The 25,922-nt window shown below is 36.7% G+C and overlaps 1 long non-coding RNA gene across 9 annotated transcripts in view; it reads right to left on the bottom strand.

Annotated features, from left to right (window-relative positions):
* LOC119863982 overlaps positions 1-25,922 on the bottom strand; it is a 191,556-nt gene that overhangs the window by 127,207 nt on the left and 38,427 nt on the right. For all 9 annotated transcript variants that reach the window (XR_005368498.1, XR_005368494.1, XR_005368499.1 and 6 more), the window contains exon 2: positions 871-929. This is a non-coding gene — a long non-coding RNA (uncharacterized LOC119863982). The remainder of the gene's footprint in view (positions 1-870; positions 930-25,922) is intronic.

Genomic DNA, 25,922 nt, shown 5'->3' with positions numbered 1-25,922 from the left:
TTTAGGTGATAGAGCTCAAAGTGAGAAGTCCTATTACTGTATTTGCCAGACTCTTGTCTTCCTTTAATTGATATACCTTGTAAAATTATACATGCAATAGTTTATGAGTCCTTAGACTTAGACAAAGATTTTCATTTTACATCGTGTTTTCCATTATCTATGTAACCAAATGCATAGTTTATGAAATACTGTGGTGTATGAAGATATCGAATTCTATTCCCTGTTATTTAAAATTATTCACATAAAAATGTATATGTTTTTGTAAAAGAAGCTAAATTTAAAAAGCAATTTCTGTATAGGATATAAAGCACCATGAGGGCAATGATCTTTGTTTGGTTCTCAAATATATGTAACAATGTCTGATATATATTAGGTGCTCAATAAATATTTGCTCAATGAATGAATGAATGAATGGTGAAAAAGACAATACTATATGTAAAGCAGACCCTTGAAATGATATTGGCTCACCACTTTAAGGTGACTGCGTAATAGTGATTTGCAGTGAATAATTTTTAATTTTGCCTTTGGTCCATTGGGGGTAAACGAACACATGACTGCTAGTCATTTATCTCTGAAAACTCTGGGGTATATAAATAAACAACCAAAATTTTTAGAAAGCCTTACAATATAAAAAATATCTAAGTATGCTAAGTTTTGTGGTAGATAAACTGGAGAAAATGAGAATTTTAGAGAAAGGCAAGTCCATCGAAACCTGGAGAAATCATTTATTTAACAAGAGTTCTTGTTTACTTAGTATCAACCAAGGGCCAGACTCTGTGTATGTGATGAGTGCAGCAGTAGAGGCATATGCAAAGCTCTAATTACAATCCTGCCCCTACTCTAGTGGTGATATTGTCATAATTCACTCACTTGGGGAATCAGAGAAGGCCATATACAGGAGCTGACATTCGAAGACATAGTCCAGTGAACTGTAAAGAAGAAATGGAACAAAATGCACAGGGCATTTAGAATAGCAACAGTCCTTAAAACTGAAAAACAGTAAATGTTTCAGAGAAGCAGCATTGAGACCTTGAAAAATGGATGTTTGAGTGGAAGAAATTGTGCTTTAACTGGGATAATTTTCTGTTAAAAAGAAACCCCCAAATACAGTGATTTAAACAAGATAAAAGTTCATTCCTCTCTCATGTAACAATCTGAGCATAAGCAATTGAGGGCTCATATGATCAACTCAGTGTGCAGAACCATGTCCTTCTATCTAGTCAGTCAGCCATAGTCACTGTATGACTTTCACCCCATGTTTTAAGATAGTTGCTTCAGTTCCTGCCGTTACATCTGCATTCCAGTCAGTAGAAAGAAGGGGGAAATAGCGTACTCCTCCACAGCATACACTGATTTTCTTTATTCGTCCTAATTTTTTATTCGGCCAAGCAAAACCACATCTTCTGCCCACTCTCCAGTTTCTAATTTGTATCTTTCAGAATCAGAACATATCCCTGGGGATTTAAATACCACTACAGGCTCAGAAAACTAGGAACTGGAAGTCTTGAATGACTCAGATTTTCATAGATTTCTTCTTTTGCTTCACCTTCTCTGGAGGAATGGGATGAGAACCGTGTATAAAGAGAAGATCCTAGGTTGAAAGATGCTATCTAAGTGAGGATTACTATTATTATTTATAGGGAGACATCTTAATTTGTAGCCCATTATTACCAACCTCTCTAGCTTCATTAAAGCTAGGAGGGTGATTCTTGATAAGCTGCAGTCATCCCCTCCCCCTGTATGTATAATCACACAGGAGGGTGTGACTGCAGAAAGGCATACTGAAATCTTCCTATGGCACATGTGATGCTAGCAGGCTGTAACTGATTGACAAAATTACGTAAAGAATAGACATCTTGATGGTGCCAATATAGCTCAGCTGGGGAAGATCTCCTTGCCTGTCTTGCATATGATCGAAAAACACTAGTGAAGTTCTGATTCCAGGATCTTGATTATTAGAGATGATGTGTGAAAGAGCAAGACTCAGTTTGACTTATACACATTGAGCTGGGCTTTCAGTAGGGGAGATTCAAACCAGAATTGACTTGTTTACTCAGAATACGTATGAGCTAGGTGTGAGGAAGTGAAAGGGAATAGGAACTATCCTAATGATATTGACATCTTTTGTCTTCAGGTATTGCTTTTGCATGTCCTGAAATAAGAGGAGAGCCTCTAGATAGATTTGTTCCAGGGTGTAGAGCTTAAAGGAACTGCTCTGAAGACCAGGCACATTGTTTCGTTTCGTTTGTTTATTTTTTTATATTTATTTATTTATGAGAGATATATATAGAGAGAGGCAGAGACATAAGCAGAAGGAGAAGCAGGCTCCCTGCAGGGAGCCTGATATGGCACTCGATCCCAGGATCTTGGGATCACAACCTGAGCCAAAGGCAGATGCCCAACCACTGAGCCACCCAGGTGCCCCAAGACCAGGCACATTGTAGAATAACCTCTTGCTACTCATCTTAGCTTCTTTTTTTTTCTCTAAGATTTTATTTATTCATGAGAGACACAGAGACATAGGTGGAAGGAGAAGCAGGCTCCCTGAGGGGAGCCTGATGTGGGACTCAATCCCCGGATCCCAGGATCATAACCTGAGCCAAAGGCAGTCGCTCAATCACTGAGTCATCCAGGAGGCCTATTTTCTTTTCTTTTTAAGGATTTTTTATTTATTCATTTGAGAGAGAAAAGAGGGAGAGGGAGAGAGGGAGAGAGGGAGAGAGGGAGAGAGGGAGAGAGGGAGAGAGAGAGAGAGAGAGAGAGAGAGACCACACAAGCAAGGAGAAAGGCAGAGGGAAAAGGAAAAGCAAACTTCCAACTGGGCTGGGAGCCCAGCATGGGACTCGATCCCAGGACCCCAGGATCATGACCTGAGCTGAAAGCAGACACTTAACCATCTGAGCAACCCAGGTGCCCCTCTAGTTTAAATACTAAGTAGAGAATCACATTAATATCTTTCTGTAAAACAAAAGGAGAGCAATGTAATCTATTTTTTTCCTCCTCTCCTCAAATCAGACTGGCTTATGGAAACAATAAAAAGCAAATAAAGTATACATCAAAAAAGGTATGCTTTCTTACCCTCACTCCAGTAAAGAAGTAGTTACAATTCTTAATGATACAAAGTCAACACCTCTATTAGAAGTCAGCTTATGTTCTAGTTAAGAATAGAAATATCATTTAAGATCCAATTGTATATATTAGTGACAGGGAAATTACAAATTGAATTTAAGTATTAATTTAGTAATTATAACCTTAGTGAGCCCTTCTCGATAGTTCAGTACATGCCATTCACATCACTGACTTGATTTTCTCTTTTTTTAGGTTCCTACTCTTCTTTGTTATTATTCCTCTCTATATTTTTCTTAAAGACTCTTATGCTTCTTTCCATTCCTTCTTGTTTTTTTAGTTTGCTTTTCTCATTTATCTTTTTATTGAGCATCTACTATATACCATCATTGAAGGCTCTCTTGCTTTTCCTTCCTACTCCCAATCTGTCTCTCCTTCTAAAGCTGGGTGTTTTAAGTCTTTCCTCTTCTCCATTATCTCATGCACCCTCTCTCCCAAAATGCACATGCACACTGACACACATAATTTGTCACACACAGACAAATTAGCCACGTCCTTTCCTTCATTAGTATCATGGTGCAGTTGGCACTGGAACAAGATATGGTGGGGATGGCTGAGATCTGGACAATACTGAGCTCTACTATAGCTGATGATAAAAAACAAGAGATGACCATCAGGACAGCTGGTTGGAGAAGACTATTTGGGGAGCCAAAAAAAAACAGTAGTAATCAGAGAATTCTGGCAAAATCATAGCCATTGGTGATTTGACACTCAGAAATATACCTGGGACCTAACCATAATGAGTATTATTACTCTGCCTGTTATTCTCTGGGAAAACTATCAGTAAAAGCTCAATTTTGGAGAAATCAATTTCTTCTGCAGAAACCAATTCAAGCAAGAAAGCAAATGAGGGAGAACCAGGTACATAAATTGGGTTATTAGAGTCCAGTGGAAGGATTCAGCTGGCCCAAGCATGCTTGATTGCCAAGCTGTTGGCTTTCTCCTATCTCTGAGCCTGAGAACAATAAGAATATGAATCATGGGTGGATCTCAATGGTCCCTACACAGGGACCTAAAGGGCGCTTATTAGAGTCGGTGACCGCCATCACACCTCTTGTCTCTACTTGCATCCCTGCCACTTTCTAGTTCCAAGGCATGTCAGCTTGTTGCTTCTCTGGTGGCTATCTAGAAGTCTGAACTTGAAACTCTATCTTCAAAGAACAGTTGCTCATAAAAAGAGATTCTCAACAAGGGGAAGGAATATGTTCTGAAACCCTGAATTGCCAAATTCTTAAAACCTTTGTAATCCAAACTTTGTATAGGAATTATTTTCATAAAGTACTGGGTTTTATCTTTATAAGATTTTATAGGTTGACAGGGAAGAATAAAGAACTACTGATTTGTGTGGACATAGGGATCTTGGATAATTTCTGAGCCTCAATTATAACTAAATTAATATATGCAATACACATTTGGGTAGAAAACACACTAAGTCTTTCAATGTTGAAAATATCTGTTCTTCTTCAAGGGTCCACTTTCCTTTTTAAATCACCTTAACCCATACACATGCATGCAAAGAATGTAAAGAAATTGAACTGAGGGTCAGTCTCTTCTATTTCCAAAATTTGCCCAGCCATTGCCTATTGCACTTTCCACTCACAATACTGGCCCTCATTTCCCCTTGGTTCTTTGACTCCTGTTTGAGCTTACAGTGTGGTTCCTGACTTTGATTTCAAGCCTCTGTTCTGATGACCCATTTATATAAAAGACTGGTCCAACCTTGGCCAGGACTCCCTACTCTCATCTCTACACATTGTGATGTTGGGAAAGACACATTCCCAGTTTTCCTGGCCTTGGTTTTTCAGTATTAATTTCCATGGTCCCTTCTCTTCCTGTCATCGTTGATATGCAAAACATTTTCAAAAAATATTTTAATCATGATGATAAGATATTGCCTTACTAAAAATAACTACTCTGGGTGTGAGAGCACAGTAATAATTACCAAAAAAAAATCTATAAGGGTAGGCAATGGAAAAGAATAACCAAAAACTAATCATAACTTTTTGCATAAAATAAGTAATAGAATACATTCTTATGGTACAATAATTAAATGAATACTATCCAAATACATTTAATGTGATTAAATAATATATAAATATTTATGATTGTTAGATAGAAGTACAATTTGAGAATGCCAAATTTATTTTATTTTTTTCTCCCATACATTGCTGTGGGAATACAAATGATAAAGCAACTTTATAAAACTGTCTCATAAAGTTAAAGATATACTTTCCATATGACCCAATAATCCCACTCCTAGGCATGTAGTCCAGATAAAGCATATGTCCATCCAAAGAAGTCTATGTAAATACTCACAAAAACATTTTTACAATAGCCCTAAACTGGAAACAACCCAAAAGTCTATCAACTGATGAATGGATAAAAATATTAGGCTACATCCATGCAATAGAATACTATTAAGCAATAAAAAGCAACAAACTACTGACATATGTAGCAACATAGGTGAATACCAAAACTATTTTGCTAAGTAAAAGAAGTCAAAAGGGCATTATACCATATAACCATTTATATGACATTCTCAAATATTAGCTGTATCTCTTTATTTTAGTGCCATAGAGTTTCTGATACCAATTCCTTTGGGAAAAGATTATGGTAAGTAAAGCTTATAATAAATATGAACATTTATTAAGATCAAAACAGGTGGTAAACCAACACAATACACATTTACATCTCAAATACTTCTGAATCCTAGAAACAGAATATTAAAAATGGAAAAGATCTTAACAATCAGCTTGTCCAGTGGCCACATTTTATAATTCAGGAACTAACTGCATATAAATATCTACAGATTTACTTACAGTCATGTATTTGCAAATATTCTTACTTTAGGGTATATACTTTGATAAAATAAATGCTCAGTTTTTATTCATGAAACAACTTTTTTTTAATGAAACAACTTTTAAAGTGGGTTTTCAGTATTTTATTTTTGAAGATGATCCTAATTTCAGTTGTGGTTGCAAATATTAAGTTGGAAGCACAGATTGTGTATATGATATAAATAATAAATGAAAACCCAAAAGGACCTGGGGTCCTTTTGCTGGAGATAGTAATTCTTGAGGTCATATGGGTAGTATGGTAGTTCTGTATCTGGTTCCTGTATTGGCACGTAGTAAGTACTCAGTAAATGGTTGCTAAGTGACGAAATGAATCAAAAACCTATTGCTTGACAATTTCACAGACTAGTTTTTCACACTTGAGATAATTATGCTAATGCAAAATTTTCTTGGATTCAATACATCTTGGTTTCACTTGTCTTTGTCTCTAATTATTTGTATTACCTGAAAGCATTTACATTTATAAGTCAGTGGCCTCACCTGTAAAATGGTAATGAGAATGCTTGTCTTCACTAAAACACATTTGGTAATGGAAAACATACTATGACTAAGTTAGAAGCATTTTGGTAATATTTTATGTTTTTATAAGGCATGCGACCTATTCAGTTTACATTAGAAAACTAATCACCAGTATTTCTTCTAACTGCTGAGTTTAAATAAAATCTTGATTATTCACACATAAGAAGTGTTTTGATATTGAGAAAAATCCAAATTTACTGATATACATGTAAATATCAATACTATTATAATGTGTTATAAATAGGAATACATATAGTATTTTTACATTTTTAATTTGCAAAATGCTTTACTAGGTGATTCTGAAGGTGAGTTTGAATTTAATAAACACATTAGTTCATGGCTGGAGATCTCCAGAACTAAACAGGGGAGGGAAATCAACCTAATACCTAGTTGAGTGTGGAATAGAAGAAAATTTTAGGATGGGATTCCAGTTGCTAAGATAAAGAGCAACTAGTTTCTGAGCCACACGTTACCAAAGAGATAATTTACTTTATTTGTGTTTAAATTATAGGGAACCCCTGGGTGGCTCAGTGGTTTAGCGCCTGCCTTCAGCCCAGGGCGTGTTCCTGGAATCCTGGGATCAAGTTCCACATCAGGCTCCCTTCATGGAGCCTGCTTCTCCCTCTGCCTGTGTCTCTGCCCCCCACCCCCCGCCATGAATAAATAAATTTTAAAAAATAAAATCTTAAAAATAAATAAACTAAATTATATTTAATTCTTGGGAAGTCTTCATCTATTTTTATATACTTATATTACTTGTTTGTAATCTCCCCTCCTTCAGATTTAGTACAGTGAAATACGGAAATGGTCCACACTGCATTCTTTCACCTAAACAGATCAGGAGTATGATACCAACATTGATTGAATAGATACTTACTGAATTGCCTTTTCTCTCAGGCACTGGGCTAATCATTTTGCATGCATCATCTTCTTTACTATCACTACAACCCCATGAAGTGGGTATTACCACCATTTTACAGCTAAGCAAACTGAAGTTTTGAGAGGTTAAGAACTTTTTTAAGGTCACACAGCTGTTAAGGCGCAGAGCCAGGTCTAAAATACAAGTAAATGGAGTGTATTATGCTGAGTGAAGTAAGTCAGTCAGAGAAGGACAAACATTATATGTTCTCATTCATTTGGAGAATATAAATAATAGTGAAAGGGAATATAAGGGAAGGGAGAAGAAATGTGTGGGAAATATCAGAAAGGGAGACAGAACGTAAAGACTGCTAACTCTGGGAAACGAACTAGGGGTGGTAGAAGGGGAGGAGGGCGGGGGGTGGGAGTGAATGGGTGACGGCACTGGGGGTTATTCTGTATGTTAGTAAATTGAACACCAATAAAAAAAAAAATCACAGATGAAAAAAAAAATACTGCTCCTTCCTTAGAGCTCTATACAATGTACAGTGGTTCCCAAAGTGTGGTCCTGGAACCAACAGCATCCCCTGCAAACTTGTTGCAAATACAAATTACCAGGCTTCATGTTGCAACTACTTGATCAGAAACTCTGGGAGGATGTAGGACCCAGAATTCTGTGTCTTAACTAACATTTCAGGTTATTTTGATGCCAAAGTTTGAGAAACACCAAATTACATTTATGTCTTCCATACTAGTGATGTGTCTGACATTCATAAACAATTCATATTCAAATGTATATTCAATTTACATTCAAAAGGCTCCATAATGATTTGACCAGTAAGTTTCTTGGCTAACAAAGTTCCATAAATAGCAACAGCACACATCCTAGTAAGAATGGAAGGCAAGAAGATACTTGGAATCTAAGGGTTAGGGTCTTTTGCACATCATGATATTCATTTATTCCATGAGACACAAACCACTTTTCCAAGGGAAACAGATTTATTATCCATAATTTATGGGAAACTGAAGTGTACATCATTAACTGATTGATTTGGCTTCAACCAGTCACGGTATTACAAATAAAAACAAGAACAACCAGTAAAGAGCATACATAATAAAGTAGACTCACAATTAACCTGGTTGCTCAGACACTCATAATTTTGATAATTCCATATGTAAAGCAATGAGGGCGGGGTGATGAGAACAGAGGATATAACTGAGAGAAGGTGGCAAGATGAGGTGGGAGATTACTTCCTTCCACAAACTTAAAATTCCAGCTTTTTGTGAGGCATGTGTGCTCTGCACTGCCCATCACCCAGCACCTGAACACCAGAGTCTAGTCAATACACTGTAAATAACCTACATTAACCTGGGGGAATTTCATGCTGTTGAAGTGGGTTTGGAGCAGCCAGTGCAATGTTACACATTTCAGAACATAAGAACGAGAGAGAAAACTAGAACAGAGTTTTAGTGAAAACATGCTTTTTAATTCATATTAACTGTCTATTAGGATTGTGCTTACTGATGTGAATGGTTTGGAAAAACTATGAGATATCACATTAAAACAGGAAACAGATGGTGCTTAACTGGGTATGCAGGTGAGGAAGCAGGAGCTTCCTCACGTGGCTGCGGGACGCTTGACAAGAACAGCAGCGACCTGTTTGTTCTTCAGTCCGAGGCCGAGGAAAACATCAGTATGTTTGTGAATTATTGTTCATTATGTTTAAGATGTACTAATTTACTTACATAGAATCTAACACGATAACCAGAATATAATCTGACCACAAATTCAGTGAATTGTGGTTTATTCTTGCTATTACAATTATTTCTGAATATCTAAACCATTCCTTCAGATGTTAATATAGAGCATACTGGGTTTTAGAGCATGAAAGACTCTGCAAATTTAACCATTTGCAAGTCAGGTTAATGCTGGAATAAACTAAAATAATTTATAGAATATACTAAAACTGAATTGCAAGGAAATTTATGATAGGTAGTCACACAATAATAAAAAACCAAAGATTAATTAACATAAAAATTCTAGCTGTCATATTTCTCTAAGTAGAAATAATTGTAATGTAATTTTATTTCACTGATTGAACCTCCAACTAGGTCCTGGGTAAAGTCAATATGAAAATAAAAGGCTATGAAAGGCACCTTTAGGCCACAAGGAAAACAGGACATGATCTCACCAGCTTCAGAATTAAAACTATTGAATTATTTGCTATACACACACACACAGAAAGAGAGAGAGAGACAGAGAGATCCTTTTAATGATATCATTATTGCTTCCAAAGAATGGGAAACTTAAAAGAAAAATGAATGAGACTTTTTATATATTTGTTTAAACTATTTTGGGAAATCATGAAATAGCTAATGGATTAAGTTCCACTTTGAAAAACTCCACACTTTGTTCATTTTATTAACTCTTAAAATATGGAAGCATTAGAAATAAAAAGAATTCTTTAATAGAAAGTGTACCAAGAAATTAAGGTATTGAACCCAAATCAATTATGACTGACATTTCCTACCCATAATACAGAGAAGTCACACTATAAGCAAAAGCTTAAATAATTTAGAAAATAATAATCTTAGTTTCTCAAGCACAGGACTTCTAGGTGCTCGACAAATGTCTGTATTACTGAAGGGACAGCACAGGTTTCCTACTTCATCTTTTATCTCTGCAACCCAATCTCCAATGCATTGTAGTTGCTCAATAAATATTGGTTGGACCAAATACAGTAATTTTCTGAAGATGCATTGGCTGGGCCAAGTACACGTAAAAGCTTAAAATTCCTGAATAAAAATGCTCACCCTTTGAGTACTGCGGGCATTCATCAGAGGCTAATAAACACTCTCTTAGAGACCTGTTTCTTTATCTCCTCCAATGATGCTGAATCACACTCTTTTTCCAGACTTTTGTTCAATGGAAGTTGCAAATGCATTTTCTATATTTAGGATGACTTGTGATATGTTTGTGTGGTTTAAGCACATTGTGAGCAGTTGGCTGGTATTGCAGAAATAGGCATCTGAAGCAACCCACAAAAATGATCCAGAATCTTATAAATGTAAAGATTAGGCAGTTCTGTGCTTTTTTTGGTATTTGATAATAGCACAGTAATCACTGTTTTAGCAAACGTGTGTGTTCTGGTTAACTCTCACATTTTAAAAATACATTTCTAAAAATGGGTTTTTATAAAATTTTTAGTTTTGAAGAATTTTGGTGGAAAATCATTATTTTAGTGATATTTGCCCTTGTATAGTAACTGAAACAAATACTCTCCTCTTCTACCAACTATATCCCCTCCCTAAATGCCTCAGAAAACAGGAAACTTGGATTCCAGTCTTCTATCTTAAGACCTAGGTCAAGTCCATCAGCATCTTTTGTTATATTCATATATAAAGCAGTACTAATGAAACCTATATCATAGGGTAATAACAAAGTTTACATTGAATAAGACACTATGTGTAAGAATGCTTAGAATTTTCATAAATGTAGTGCAACAGTGTGATAATATTCAGAACATCAGAGAATGAAAGTTCTGGATTCCGTTTATTTTCTAGTTAATGGAAGATGATGGGAAAACCACCACTTTTTCAATTTTAACTTTTTAAACATATTTCTGAAATAAATCAGTTTACTTTCCTGCTGTACTGTAAAACAAAAACAAAAATAAAACCTTAAAATGGGATTTAACAACGTGATAAATGTAGTTCGTGCTATAGGAGTTGGGTCTGTAACTAACCTAATCTGGAATCCTTAGAAATTTTATTTTTATTTGGTATTTCATGCTTGAAATCCATAGCTATTTTTTGGAACTTCTCTTTTACAAAAGCAGAGTGTAACAAACACAAGTCATTAATTCTTAATGTTCCTTAATCTTTGATTAACACAATTCCTGTTCTTTAAATATATTACATTTACTGTGAAAGCATGAGAAAATATCAGATATCTTGGGCATTTTGAATTTAGTTTAAGTTAAAAAAAAATGAAAGCGTGACCCTCTACATATCACTGCTGTCCAAGGACCTCCCCAAATCATGGGCTAATTGGATTCAGAAATTTGAGTAGTATTCTCTGAAGATGGAGAATGCGCTCCACTAAGAAAACTAAAACGAATATACTTGTGTCAGAGCTCCAGGAGCCCACAGTCTATAATATCGAGCTTTACCAGAGGCAGTTTATCCATTTGAGGTGATATAATTTAATTGTGGGATATGTTACCTGAATGTAAGTAGGTATGTTTAAAATGTGTTCCACTGTATTTAAAAGAGGCTGGATGATATTTTTATTTTTAAAACATCCACATAGTATTGAGAAGATGATTTATTTTTACTTCCAGTTTTACTGTGAAATAATTGACAAACATCACTGTATATGTTTAAGGTGTACACAATGATGTTTTGATTTACATATATTGTGAAAGGACTACAATAGGTTCAGCCACCATCCATCTTCTCATATAAATACAATGAAAAGTGAAGAATAAAGGAAAAAATTATCATTTGATGAGAAGTCTTAGAATTTACTCTCCTTAACAGCTTTCCTATACATCATACAGTAGTGTAAGTTCTAGTCACCATGTTGTACATTATACCCCCAGTACTGATTTATCTTATAACTCAAAGTGTATACTTATTGACCACCTTTCTCCAATTCTTCTCCATTCTCTACCTGGATAACCACAAATATGATCTCTTCTCCTATGTATATGGTTTCAGTTTTGTTGGTTGGTTGGTTGTTTGTTTATGCTTTTTAAAATTCTACATAAAAATGAGATCATACAGTACTCATCTTTCACTGTCTGATTTAATTTACTTAGCATGATGCCTTCAAGATCCCTCCATGTTGTCACACGTTAGGATTGTCTGTTTTTTATAGCTCAATAATATTCTATTGTATTTATATACCAAACTTTTTAAATCCATTCATCCATTGGTGGACACTTACATTAGCTATTGTAAATAATATTGCTATGAACATGGAGGATGCAGATATCTTTTTGAATTGGTGTTTTTGTGTCCTCTGGATATATTCCCAGAGGTGGAATTGCTGGATCATATGGTAGTTCTATTTTTAATATTTCTTCTATACTTTTTTCATAGTGGTAGTATTAATTTACAATCCCACCCACAGTGCACAATGGTTGTCTTCTCCATATTAATGCCAGCATTTGTTATCTCTTGTCTTTAATGATAGCCATTCTAACAGGTATGAGGTGATATTTCACTATTTTATTTTGCATTTCTCTAATGACTAGTGATGCTGAGCATCTTTTCATGTACCTGTTGGCCTTCTGTATATCATCTCTGGAGAAATGTTTATTCAGGTCCTTTGCCAATTTTTAAATTGGGCAAATTTTTTGTTTTGTTTTCACTATTGAATTGTACTAGTTCTTTATATGTTTTGGATAATAATGCCTTACCAGATATATGATTTGCAAATATTTTTCCCATTGTGCAGGCTTTCTTTTCACTCTACTGATGGTTTCTTTTTTCCAGTTTGATATAGTCCCACTTGTTTACTTTTTGTTGATTATGATGTAGGTGTCATCTCCAAAAAAAAAACCATCACCATGACCCATATCAAGGATTTTATCTATGTTTTCTTCTAGGAGTTTCATGATTTCAGGTCTTACGTTAAATAGTCTTTAATCCATTATGAGTTAATTTTTGCCAGAAGTGGGTCCAGTTTCCTTATTTTACATGTGAACATCCAATTATTTCAGCACCATCTAGTGAAGATTATCTTTTTTCCATTGAGTATTCTTGTCTTCCTTGAATCAAATATTAGTTGACCATATATACTTGGGTTTATTTCTGAACTCTTGATTCTGTTCCATTGGTCTATTGTCTATTTTTATGTCACTACCATATTCATTTGATGATTACAGACTTACAGCATAGCTTGAAATCAGGAAGTGTGATGCCTCCTGCTTTATTCTTCTTTCTCAGGATTTCTTTGGCTACTTGGGCTCTTCCATATAAATTTTAAGTGTGCTTTTTCTATTTTTGTAAAAAAAAAAGTGCATTGGAATCTTGATAGAGATTGCATTGAATCTATAGATGGCTTTTGGTAGTATTGACATTATTAATTCTTCTAATTCATAAGCACATCTTTGGATATCTTTCCATTTGTGTCTTCTTCAAGTCCTTTCCTCAATGTCTTATAGTTTTATGAATAGAGACCTTTCACCTTTTTAGTTAAATTTATTAATATTTTATTGATTTTGATACTATTGTAAATGGGATTAATTTCTGAATGTCTTTTTAAAAAACTCATTGTCAGTATAGAAACACTACTGATTTTTGAATGTTAATTTTCTATCTTCCTACAACTTTACTGAATTCTTGATTAGATCCAACAGTTTTTTGGTTGAGTCTTCAGGATTTTCTGGATATAAAACTACGTCATTTGCAAATTTCTTTCTTTTACTTTCTGATGCTTTTTCTCGACTGCTTGCTCTAGTCAGAACTTCAGTACTATGTTGGATAGGAGTGGTGAGAATGGGCTTCCATGACCTGTTCCTGATTTTAAAGGACAAGTTTTAATTCTTCCACCATTGACAATGATATTAGCTGTGGGTTTGCTACATATGGTCTTTAATATGTTGAAATATGTTCCTTTTATGCCAAATTCTCTAAGTTTATCACAAATGGATGTTGAAATTTATTCAGTGCTTTTTCTGCACCTATGGAGACAGTCATATGATTCTTTTCTTTCATTCTATTAACGTGGTACATTGATTGATTTGAGTATGTTGCATATCTTGAGCCATACTTGCATCCCAGGGATAAATTCCATTTGATCATGATAAATGGTTCTTTTAATGTGCTGCTGAATTCAGTTTTCCAGTTTTTATTGAGAATTTTTGCCTCTATATTCATCAGATATACTAGCCAGTAGTTTTCTTTCTAATAGTGTCCTTTTCTGGTTTTGCTATCAGAATAATGGTGACCATATAATATAAATTTGGGAGTATTTCCCTCCTCTTTGAGTTTTTGGAAGAGTTTGAGGATTGGTGTAAATTCTTCTTTAAATGTTTGGCAACATTCACCAGTGAAGCCATCTGGTCTTGGGCTTTTCTTCCTTGGAGGATTTTTATTACTGATTCAATTTCCTTACTAGTAATTGGTTTATTCAGATTTCTATTTCTTCCTGATTCAGTCTTGAATGCTTCAAGAATTTTTCCTTTTTTTTTCTAGATTGTCTCACTTTTTGGCAGATAGTTGTTCATAGTTGCCTCTTAGGATCCTCTGAATCTCTGTGCTTTTATTTTTTTAAGATTTTATTTATTTTTTATTAATGAGAAACACAGAGAGAGAGTCAGAGACACAGGCAGAGAGAGAGAGTAGCAGGCTCCATGCAGGGAGCCTGACACGGGACTTGATCCTGGATCTCCAGGATCATGCCCTGGGCTGAAGGCAGGTGCCAAACCGCTGAGCCACCCAGGCGTCCCTGAATCTCTGTGCTTTTAGTTGTACTCTCTACTTTTTTACTTATAACTTTGTTGATTTGGATCCTTTCTCTTTTTCCCTTGGTTAGTCTAGTTAAGGGTTTGCCAATTTTGTTTAGCTTTCCAAAGAACCAAATCTTAGTTTGGCTAGTCTTTTCTATTGCTTTTCAGCTCTCCATTTCATTTATTTCAGCTCTAATCATTTTTTTTTCTTCTGCTAATTTTGGGTTGTTTGTTCTTCTTTTCCTGGTTTCTTAAGGCATAGAGTTAGGTTACTTAGTTGAGATCTTCCTTGCTTCTTTTTTAAATCTTTCATGGTTCTTAATGTAGGTATTTATTGCTATGAACTTCCTTCTTAGAAATGCTTTTGTTGCATTTCATAAGTTCTGATATGTGTTTCCATTTTTGTTTCTCCCAAGAAAATGTTTTATTTTCCCTTTAAGTTCTTCTTTGACCCATTAGTTGTCAGAAGAGTGTTAATATCTGTGTGTCTGTGAAGCTTCAGTTTTCTTCTTTATTGGTTGCTAGTTTCATGCTATTGTGGTTAGAGTAGATACTTGGTATGATTTCAATCTTCTTGAATTTGCTAAGACTTGTTTTATGGCCTAATATATGGTCTAGTCTAGAAACTATTTCATGTATACTTGAGAAGAATGTGTATTCTGCTCTTTTTGAGATGGAATGTGTCTTCTGTCTATGTCTGTCAGGTTCATTTGGTCTATACTATTGTTCAAATCTGCTGTTTCTTTATTGATTCTCTGTCTGATCTATCCATTATTGAGAGTGGATTATTAACGTAATTGTATCGTATTCCTGTTTATTTTTCCTTTTAGCTCTATTAGTCTTTGCTTTATATTTGTAAGTGCTCCAAAGTTGGGTGCAAAAATATTTATAACTATTGTACCTTCTTAATACATGACGCCTTTAATATTATATAATAACCTTCTTTGTCTCTTTTTGCCATTTTCATTTTTTTATTTATTTTTATTTTTATGTATTTTATTTTATTTTTTTAATAATTTATTTTTTTATTTGTGTTCAATTTGCCAACAAACAGAATAACACCCAGTGGTCATCCCGTCAAGTGCCCCCTCAGTGCCCGTCACCCATTCACCCCCATCCCCCACCCTCCTCCCCTTCCACCACCCCTAGTTTTTTCCCAGAGTTAGGACTCTTCATGTTCTGTCTCCCTTTCTGATATTTCCTACCCATTTCTTCTCCCTTCCCTTCTATCCCTTTCACTATTATTTATATTCCCCAAATGAATAAGACCATATAATATTTGTCCTTCTCCGATTGACTTATTTCACTCAGCATAATACCCTCTAGTTCCATCCACATTGAAGCAAATGGTGGGTATTTGTCATTTCTAATGGCCGAGTAATATTCCATTGTATACATAAACCACATCTTCTTTATCCATTCATCTTTCGATGGACACCGAGGCTTCTTCCACAGTTTGGCTATTGTGGACATTGCTGCTAGAGACATCGGGGTGCAGGTGTCCCGGTGTTTCATCGCATATGCATCTTTGGGGTAAATCCCCAGCAGTGCAATTGCTGGGTCGTAGGGAAGGTCTATTTTTAACTCTTTCAGAAACCTCCACAGTTTTCCAGAGTGGCTGCACCACTTCACATTCCCGCCAACAGTGTAAGAGGGTTCCCCTTTCTCCACATCCTCTCCAACATTTGTTGTTTCCTGCCTTGTTAATTTTCCCCATTCTCACTGGTGTGAGGTGGTATCTCATTGTGGTTTTGATTTGTATTTCCCTGATGGCAAGTGATGCAGAGCATTTTCTCATGTGCGTGTTGGCCATGTCTATGTCTTCCTCTGTGAGATTTCTCTTCATGTCGTTTGCCCATTTCATGATTGGATTGTTTGTTTCTTTGCTGTGGAGTTCAATAAGTTCTTTATAGATCTTGGAAACTAGCCCTTTATCTGATATGTCATTTGCAAATATCTTCTCCCATTCTGTAGATTGTCTTTTAGTTTTGTTGACTGTATCCTTTGCTGTGCAAAAGCTTCTTATCTTGATGAAGTCCCAATAGTTCATTTTTGCTTTTGTTTCTCTTGCCTTCGTGGATGTGTCTTGCAAGAAGTTAACTGTGGCCGAGTTCAAAAAGGGTGTTGCCTGTGTTCTCCTCTAGGATTTTGATGGAATCTTGTCTCACATTTAGATCTTTCATCCATTTTGAGTTTATCTTTGTGTATGGTGAAAGAGAGTGGTCTAGTTTCATTCTTCTGCATGTGGATGTCCAATTTTCCCAGCACCATTTATTGAAGAGACTGTCTTTCTTCCAGTGGATAGTCTTTCCTCCTTTATCGAATATTAGTTGACCATAAAGTTGAGGGTCCACTTCTGGATTCTCTATTCTGTTCCACTGATCTATGTGTCTGTTGTTGTGCCAGTACCACACTGTCTTGATGACCACAGCTTTGTAGTACAACCTGAAATCTGGCATTGTGATGCCCCCAGCTATGGTTTTCTTCTTTAAAATTCCCCTGGCTATTCGGGATCTTTTCTGATTCCACACAAATCTTAAAATAATTTGTTCTAACTCTCTGAAGAAAGTCCATGGTATTTTGATAGGGATTGCATTAAACGTGTATATTGCCCTGGGTAACATTGACATTTTCAGAATATTAATTCTGCCAATCCATGGGCATGGAATATTTTTCCATCTCTTTGTGTCTTCCTCAATTTCTTTCAGAAGAGTTCTATAGTTTTTAGGGTATAGATCCTTTACCTCTTTGGTCAGGTTTATTCCTAGGTATCTTATGCTTTTGGGTGCAATTGTAAATGGGGTTGATTCCTTAATTTCTCTTTCATCAGTCTCATTGTTAGTGTATAGAAATGCCACTGACTTCTGGGCATTGATTTTGTATCCTGCCAAACTGCCAAACTGCTGTATGAGTTCTAGCAATCTTGGGGTGGAGACTTTTGGGTTTTCTTTGTAGAGTATCATGTCATCGGCAAAGAGGGAGAGTTTGACTTCTTCTTTGCCAATTTGAATGACTTTTATTTCTTTTTGTTGTTGGACTGCTGAGGCTAGGACTTCTAGTACTATTTTGAATAGCAGTGGTGAGGGTGGACATCCCTGTCTTGTTCCTGATCTTAGGGGAAAGGCTCCCAGTGCTTCCCCATTGAGAATTATATTTGCTGTGGGTTTTTCGTAGATGGCTTTTAAGATGTCGAGGAATGTTCTCTCGATCCCTACACTCTGAAGAGTTTTGATCAGGAATGGATGCTGTATTTTGTCAAATGCTTTCTCTGCATCCATTGAGAGGATCATATGGTTCTTGGTTTTTCTCTTGCTGATATAATGAATCACATTGATTGTTTTACGAGTGTTGAAGCAGCTTTGTGTCCCAGGAATAAATCCTACTTGGTCATGGTGAATAATTTTCTTAATGTACTGTTGGATCCTATTGGCTAATATCTTGTTGAGAATTTTTGCATCCATGTTCATCAGGGATATTGGTATGTAATTCTCCTTTTTGGTGGGATCTTTGTCTGGTTTTGGAATTAAGGTGATGCTGGCCTCATAGAATGAATTTGGAAGTACTCCATCTCTTTCTATCTTTCCAAACAGCTTTAGTAAAATAGGTATGATTTCTTCTTTAAACGTTTGATAGAATTCCCCAGGGAAGCCATCTGGCCCTGGACTTTTGTGTCTTGGGAGGTTTTTGATGACTGCTTCAATTTCCTCCCTGGTTGTTGGCCTGTTCAGGTTTTCTATTGCTTCCTGATCCAGTTTTGGTAATTCGTGGCTGTCCAGAAATGCGTCCATTTCTTCTAGATTGCCTAATTTATTGGCGTATAGCTGTTCATAATATGTTTTTAAAATCGTTTGTATTTCCTTGGTGTTGGTAGTGATCTCTCCTTTCTCATTCATGATTTTATTAATTTGAGTCTTCTCTCTCTTCTTTTTAATAAGGCTGGCTAATGGTTTATCTATCTTATTAATTCTTTCAAAGAACCAACTCCTGGTTTTGCTGATCTGTTCCACAGTTGTTCTGGTCTCGATTTCGTTGAGTTCTGCTCGAATCTTTAACAACTCTCTTCTGCTGGGTGTAGGATCTTTTGCTGTTTTTCTCTAGCTCCTTTATGTGTAAGGTTAGCTTTTGTATTTGAGTTCTTTCCAGTTTTTGGATACTTGTATTGCGATGTATTTCCCCCTCAGGACTGCTTTTCCTGTATCCCAAAGATTTTGAATGGTTGTATCTTCATTCTCATTAGTTTCCATGAATCTTTTTAATTCTTCCTTAATTTCCTGGTTGACCCTTTCATCTTTTAGCAGGATGGTCCTTAACCTCCACGTGTTTGAGGTCCTTCCAAACTTCTTGTTGTGATTTAGTTCTAATTTCAAGGCATTATGGTCTGAGAATATGCAGGGGACAATCCCAATTTTTGGTATCGGTTAAGACCTGATTTGTGACCCAGTATGTGTTCTATTCTGGAGAAAGTTCCATGTGCACTTGAGAAGAATGTGTATTCAGTTGAGTTTGGATGTAAAGTTCTGTAAATATCTGTGAAATCCACCTGGTCCAGTGTATCATTTAAAGCTCTCGTTTCTTTGGAGATGTTGTGTTTAGAAGACCTATCGAGTGTAGAAAGTGCTAGATTGAAGTCACCAAGTATAAGTGTATTATTATCTAAGTATGTCTTAATTTTGGTTATTAATTGATTGATATATTTAACAGCTCCCACATTCGGGGCATATATATGAGGATTAAGTGCTCTTGTTGGATAGATCCTTTAAGTATGATATAGTGTTCTTCTTCCTCTTCATCTCTAACTACAGTCTTCGGGGTAAATTTTAGTTTATCTGATATAAGGATGGCTACTCCTGTTTTCTTTTCAGGACCATTTGAATGGTAAATGGTTCTCCAACCTTTTATTTTCAGGTTGTAGGTGTCCTTCTGTCTAAAATGAGTCTCTTGCAGACAGCAAATAGATGGGTCCTGCTTTTTTATCCAGTCTGAAACCCTGCGCCTTTTGATGGGGTCATTAAGGCCATTCACGTTCAGAGTTCCTATTGAAAGATATGAGTTTAGTGTCCTCATGATATCTATTCAGTCCCTGTTTTTGTGGATTGTTCCACTGAACTTCTTAAAGGGGAATTTTAAGAGTCCCCCTTAAAATTTCTTGCAGAGCTGGGTTTGGGGGTCACATATTCTTTCAGTTCCTGCCTGTCTTGGAAGCTCTTTATCTCTCCTTCCATTCTGAATGAGAGCCTTGCTGGATGAAGTATTCTTGGTTGCATGTTTTTCTCATTTAGGTCCCTGAATATATCCTGCCAGCCCTTTCTGGCCTGCCAGGTCTCTGTGGAGAGGTCTGCCGTTACCCTAATACTTCTCCCCATAAAAGTCAGGGATTTCTTGTCTCTTGCTGCTTTATGGATCTTCTCTTTATCTTTGGAATTTGCAAGCTTCACTATTAAATGTCGAGGTGTTGAACGGTTTTTATTGATTTTAGGGGGGATCTCTCTATTTCCTGGATCTGAATGCCTGTTTCCCTTCCCAGATTAGGAAAGTTTTCAGGTATGATTTGTTCAAATACATATTCTGGCCCTCTGGCCCTTTCGGCGCCCTCGGGAACCCCAATTAAACGTAGGTTTTTCTTCCTCAGGCTGTCGTTTATTTCCCTTAATCTATCCTCATGGTCTTTTGTCTTTTTCCTCAGTTTCCCTCTTTGCCATCAACTTGTCTTCTATGTCACTCACTCGTTCTTCCACCTCGTTAACTCTCGTCGTTAGGACTTCTAGTTTGGATTGCATCTCATTCAATTGATTTTTAATTTCTGCCTGATTAGATCTAAATTCTGCAGTCATGAAGTCTCTTGAGTCCTTTATGCTTTTTTCTAGAGCCACCAGTAGCTGTATAATAGTGCTTCTGAATTGGCTTTCTGACATTGAATTGCAATCCAAATTTTGTAATTCTGTGGGAGAGAGGACTGTTTCTGATTCTTTCTTTTGAGGTGAGGTTTTCCTTCTAGTCATCTTGCTCAGTGCAGAGTGGCCAAAAACAAGTTGTATTGGGAAAACGAGAAAGAGAGGAGAGAACTAAGGAAAGAAAAGAGAAAAAGAAAAAGAAAAAAGGAAGAAAAAAAAAAGAGAGAAGAAAAAGAAAGAAAGGGGGGGAAAAGGGGTGGGGGAAGCAAACAGAAATTAAAAAAACAAAAACAACAACAACAACAAAAAAAAAAACACGGGGGAGTATCCTCTGATTCTGTATACTGTAAGTCCCTTGACTTCCCCTGGAACTTTCCAGTGCTGCTTGGTCAATAATTTGTTTTTCCCCTGTCTTTCTAGCTGGTCTTCTGGGGGAGAGGCCTGTTGTGCTGATTTTCAGGTGTTAGCACTTGGGGGAGCTGCTCTGCCCCCTGCCTGTTGTAGGGCTCAGTGAGTAATGTTTATCCTGTTTATCCGGTGAGGCCACTGTGAGGCTCAGTGGGGGTTGTTCACCCCGTGAGGCCCCAGGAGGAACCACCCCAGTGGCGGCGGCAGGTCTGGAGCCCTGGAGTCAGCTCTCGCAGTAACTCCGGAGCTCTCCGTCTGCAGGACCTGGAGGCTCCGGGGCGGGGCCGCTGATCTGCTCAGCTCGGGGCAGGAGCGTCCTCGCTATCCTGGGCCCTCCCGGCCTCTGCCTGTCCCGGGGGGAGGCCGGATCCTGGGCTGTGTCCCCGGCTCCCGGGCCTGCGCTGTTGGATTCACTCCCAGGCAGGCCCTCTCCGCGGAGCCACCGCCTGAGCCCCTCCGAGCTGCTCCCAGGGCCGCGCAGCCCCCTCCGTGCGGGGAACCCCTCCGAGCTGCTCCCGGGTCCTGCCCTGCGCGCTGCAGCCCTTAGGGAGCTCGGCGCACTGTCCCGGGGCGCAGGTGTCTGTTAGTGTCCCAGGGAGCCCGAGGGCATCCCCGCCCTCCTGGGTCCTGCTCCAACTCCCTGCGAGCCCCTTTCCGACCGGGAAGGTTGGTGCAGCTCCTGCATCTCCAGACGGGGCTCTCCTGTCCTGGGGACACTCGCCCCGGCCTTAGCCCGGCTCCTCGCAGGGCCCCTCCCCCTTGGAGGCCTTTTGTTTCTTCCTCTTTTCCCGTCTTCCTACCTTGATAGAAGCACGAACTCTTCTCACTGTAGCATTCCAGCTGTTCTCTCTTTAAATCTCAGGCCGAATTCATAGATTTTCAGGAGGATTTGAAGGTTATCTAGGTAACTTGGTGGGGACAGGTGACTTGGGGACCCTACTCTTCCGCCATCTTGCCCCTCCTCCCTATTTTTATGTATTTTAAAAGATTTTATTTATTTATTTATTCATGAGAGGCATAGAGAAAGCCAGAGACATAGGCAGCAGGAGAAGCAGGCTACCCACAGAGAACCCAATGCAGGACTCGATCCTGGGACTCTGGGATCACGTCCTGAGCCAAAGGCAGATGCTCAACCACTGAGCCACTGAGGCATCCCTTGCCATTTTTAGTTTAAGGTCTATTTAGTCTGATAGAACTATACCTATCCCTGCTTTTGCTAGTTGTCATTTGCTTTAAATGTCTTTTTCTATGTCTTCATCCTCAGTGTATATGTGTCTTTAAGGCTAAAGTAAGTTTTTTGGCAGCATATTGATGGATTTTGTTTTTTATTCATTCAACTACACTAGGTCTTTTTGATTTGAGAATTTAATCCATTTATGTTTAAAGTAATTTTTGATAAGCAAAGAGTTATTATGTTTTTGTTCATTATTATTTTTTTGGTTGTTTTGCAAACCCATTGATCTTTATTTCTTATCCTGCTGAGTTTTTTGTGTGTTTTGATGTCTTTGGTATCAGTATGCTTCATCTTCTTTATTGTATTATTTTCCCTAATTACTATAATATTTTCTCTTGTGATTATCAAGGAATATCTATTTTTAAAATTATGCCTATAGATAAGAACAAGACAATGTCATTTATTATTAACTTTCTAAGGTGTTTATTTTAAATGGATTTTTTTTCTTTTGTAAACTTTCTTGTGGTAACAGATAAATAGATTAATACAAATATAAATATTTAAGGCACATTGTTTGGTAATTATATATGTTCACTCTCCAAGAATATGAGCAGCTTAAGAAGAGAGATCATGTTCTATTTGTGTGTGTCTGTCTAGGAAGATGTTTAAAATAGTTCATCAAAAACATGGCATGGACATTGACCCATCAGAACCAAGGGCTGGCCTAGGTGTTGGAGCAATGACCTAGAGTATATTTGCTATGTGCCAAGTATTAGTCTTTAAGGTATGAGCTATAGGGATGTCTGAATGCCAAGGGCAGTTTTTAAGATGGCTGGAAAATGGCTGGAGTAAGTGGGACACTCAAACAGGACTTTAACAACTGGCATGGACATATTCCCATACTGGCTGAAAATCAGTTTTGTGTCTAGTGCTTAGCACAGGGCCTGCCACAAAGTTATAATTGACTTTGTGTTGAATACAAATAATAAATTTATTTCATACTCAACATCAAAGCTGAGAGAAGCCAGAGTATTCTGAGTGAGCACACAAATACAGTCAGGTATGAAAATATTGCTGCAGATAATCCACAAAGGAAATATTACATATATATACATATATATATACAGAGAGACATACAGACATCCTATTGAAAATGGGTTCTATATAAAGAGAAAGAGATGATACCAACATACTTTATTTTTATAATGTGGGTCCTGGCTAAAGGCATTCAGCCAGAAAACTGTTCATAATACTAGGTGAGTTATCACCAAATGGCTGAAAATTGTCTGAGTTTAACTGCCTGCATATACCCAAATTTGCCTTCCTGTGACCAGGAGAAAGAAGCAAAACCTCCTAATTAACACTGAGCCAAAGTGGATCCCCACAAAAGGAAAGTTATTAATATCTTAAATTGGAGGCAGAGGGAGAACAACACACAAAAATGGTAGAAAGAGTAAAGAACTACATGGCAAATGAGCAACAGAAAATTAATGTTTTTAATAAGACTAAGTGGAGAGGTGTAACTTGTACTAAAGTAAATTACCCTGCTTTTGGCTAAAAGAGACTCAAACCTCTTAATGGAAGAAAAGCTTTGCAGGTACCAACCACTATTTTTTGCATAAAGTCATTTGGGTAACACCTAAGAATTAAAAGAATATCTTGTAAAGAAATTATCAGTGTCAATAATTATTATTCTGCATTCATGCACATATACTCTCCATTTGCAAGGCAAACTCCATGTTTTTTACATTTTCTGGGCATCTTCTGAAGAGAAAGTTTCACAGACAACAATTCACTTATTCTAAGCCTTAAACACCAGCACAGATTTTACAGATGGTTCCTGTATATCAAAGCTTTGGGAGGAAGTTTGAGATGTATACATCCAATCCAGTATATCTTCCTTCCACACTTTTCATTTTTAGTTCAGCCAACTCCCTGCTTCTTCTTGAACCAGTGCTACACTCTTGACACTTCTACTTAAAATCTTCTGTCTAGAACCTCCTTTCCCATTGCTCACCCCTATCTTTTGACTCTCAGCTTATTCAGACATCTGCTAGAAAATCTTTCCTGATCTATCCAGGTGAAATGTGTCCCAATAGCCCCTTTTCATACATCTAGTATATGATATATAATGTGTCTGCTTCAAGTTGTTCCTGTCTGATCTCCTTAAGTTATAAGGCCAGAGCCTTCCTCCTCTTTATCGTTGAATCTTTCATTCCATCTAGTAGTGTTTAGCATAGAAGATCCTTGACCAATTTGACCATTCTTACAACTCAGAGTGAAATAAAAAAACAGCATAAAGCTGAGCATTTTAAAGGTTTCTACATGTACAAAATAAGAACTTCAAAATCTCGTGTATTTCTGCTCCAGTGAGCAGGTTTGAGATTTCTTAAAGAATCTCATTTAATGAATAGTGCATAGGAAGGTGGAAAACTCCATGACTCCTAGCCATAAAGTGGACTCATTCTGCAGCCCTACTGCCAATCTCAGACTGACATTCAATAAAGCATCTACTGTCTACACAGTTGTGCATTTTTTAAATAATAATACCTCTGCTACTTCCTTTGAATGATTTATAAGTTATCATTAATAATCACTTTCCATACTTCTAAAAAGCACTTTTATAAGAGGCTTTGATCCAGCAATGAATAAATTCAAGGCTGCTCCCCACAGATGACCCACTTTTTAGGGACCCACCTAGCTTTCTCACACACTGTACAAATAACTGTTTCATACATTAGATAATAATATAGAAAACAGATAGTAATGAAGATATTACTTGCATATATATTTTTTATATATAAAATTTTATATGTATATAAAATTAAGCTTCCCAAAGCAGTAATTCCTATCAGATGTTATCCTATTTGTCTTCTTTGAAATCTTGTTTATGCTCTTTTCAAAATTAAATTACAACAAAAATTTAGTGATGGACTCAAAATATTTAATACACCATACCTCAAATATGTAGTTTTTATATATTTGCATGTGATTTACCTTGATGAATTAATAGCATTAGTCAATCTTTTGAATCATAGATTTCTAAGTAAGTAAATGGAGTTAAGATATCCAAATAAGTCTATCTACTTGTGGCATAAAAAAAACCCTTATGAACCAGAAAAATAAAGCACAAGTAAACATAAATTGCAGGGAAATGACCATATACTAAAATAATAACATGGATTCTATACTTGGGCATGAATGTGCCATCAAGGCTAATATAAATACAATATAATCTACATAGCAATTCTCTCCATACAAAAATACATAGTATTTTAAAATCTAGATATTCAGCAATGATGAATATCATCAAAAGCAGCCATGAGAATGACTCTAATATCTATACTTTAAGACCTTGCTAAGAAATGTATTCCCCATATCGTCATAAACAATCTATTTGGCTTCATTATCTGCTGATAAACATTTCCCATCAATTCTTTTGAAGTGCATACTATTGACATACTTTCAGATAATAACAGACAGCCTCAAATGACATATTCTTAACCCTCTTCTTTAAGGTCTTCTTTCTTAATAAAAAATACTTTCAAAATCAGTGTAGAATCATATCATTGGAAATTTTATTTTAGCCACAAGGTTCTAATAAATAAAGCTGTATGTTGAGCAAATTTAG

Source organism: Canis lupus, chromosome 13 (genome assembly GCF_011100685.1).
Source record: "Canis lupus familiaris isolate Mischka breed German Shepherd chromosome 13, alternate assembly UU_Cfam_GSD_1.0, whole genome shotgun sequence".
Lineage (NCBI taxonomy): Eukaryota > Metazoa > Chordata > Mammalia > Carnivora > Canidae > Canis > Canis lupus.
This window is presented reverse-complemented; position numbering and strand designations above follow the sequence as displayed.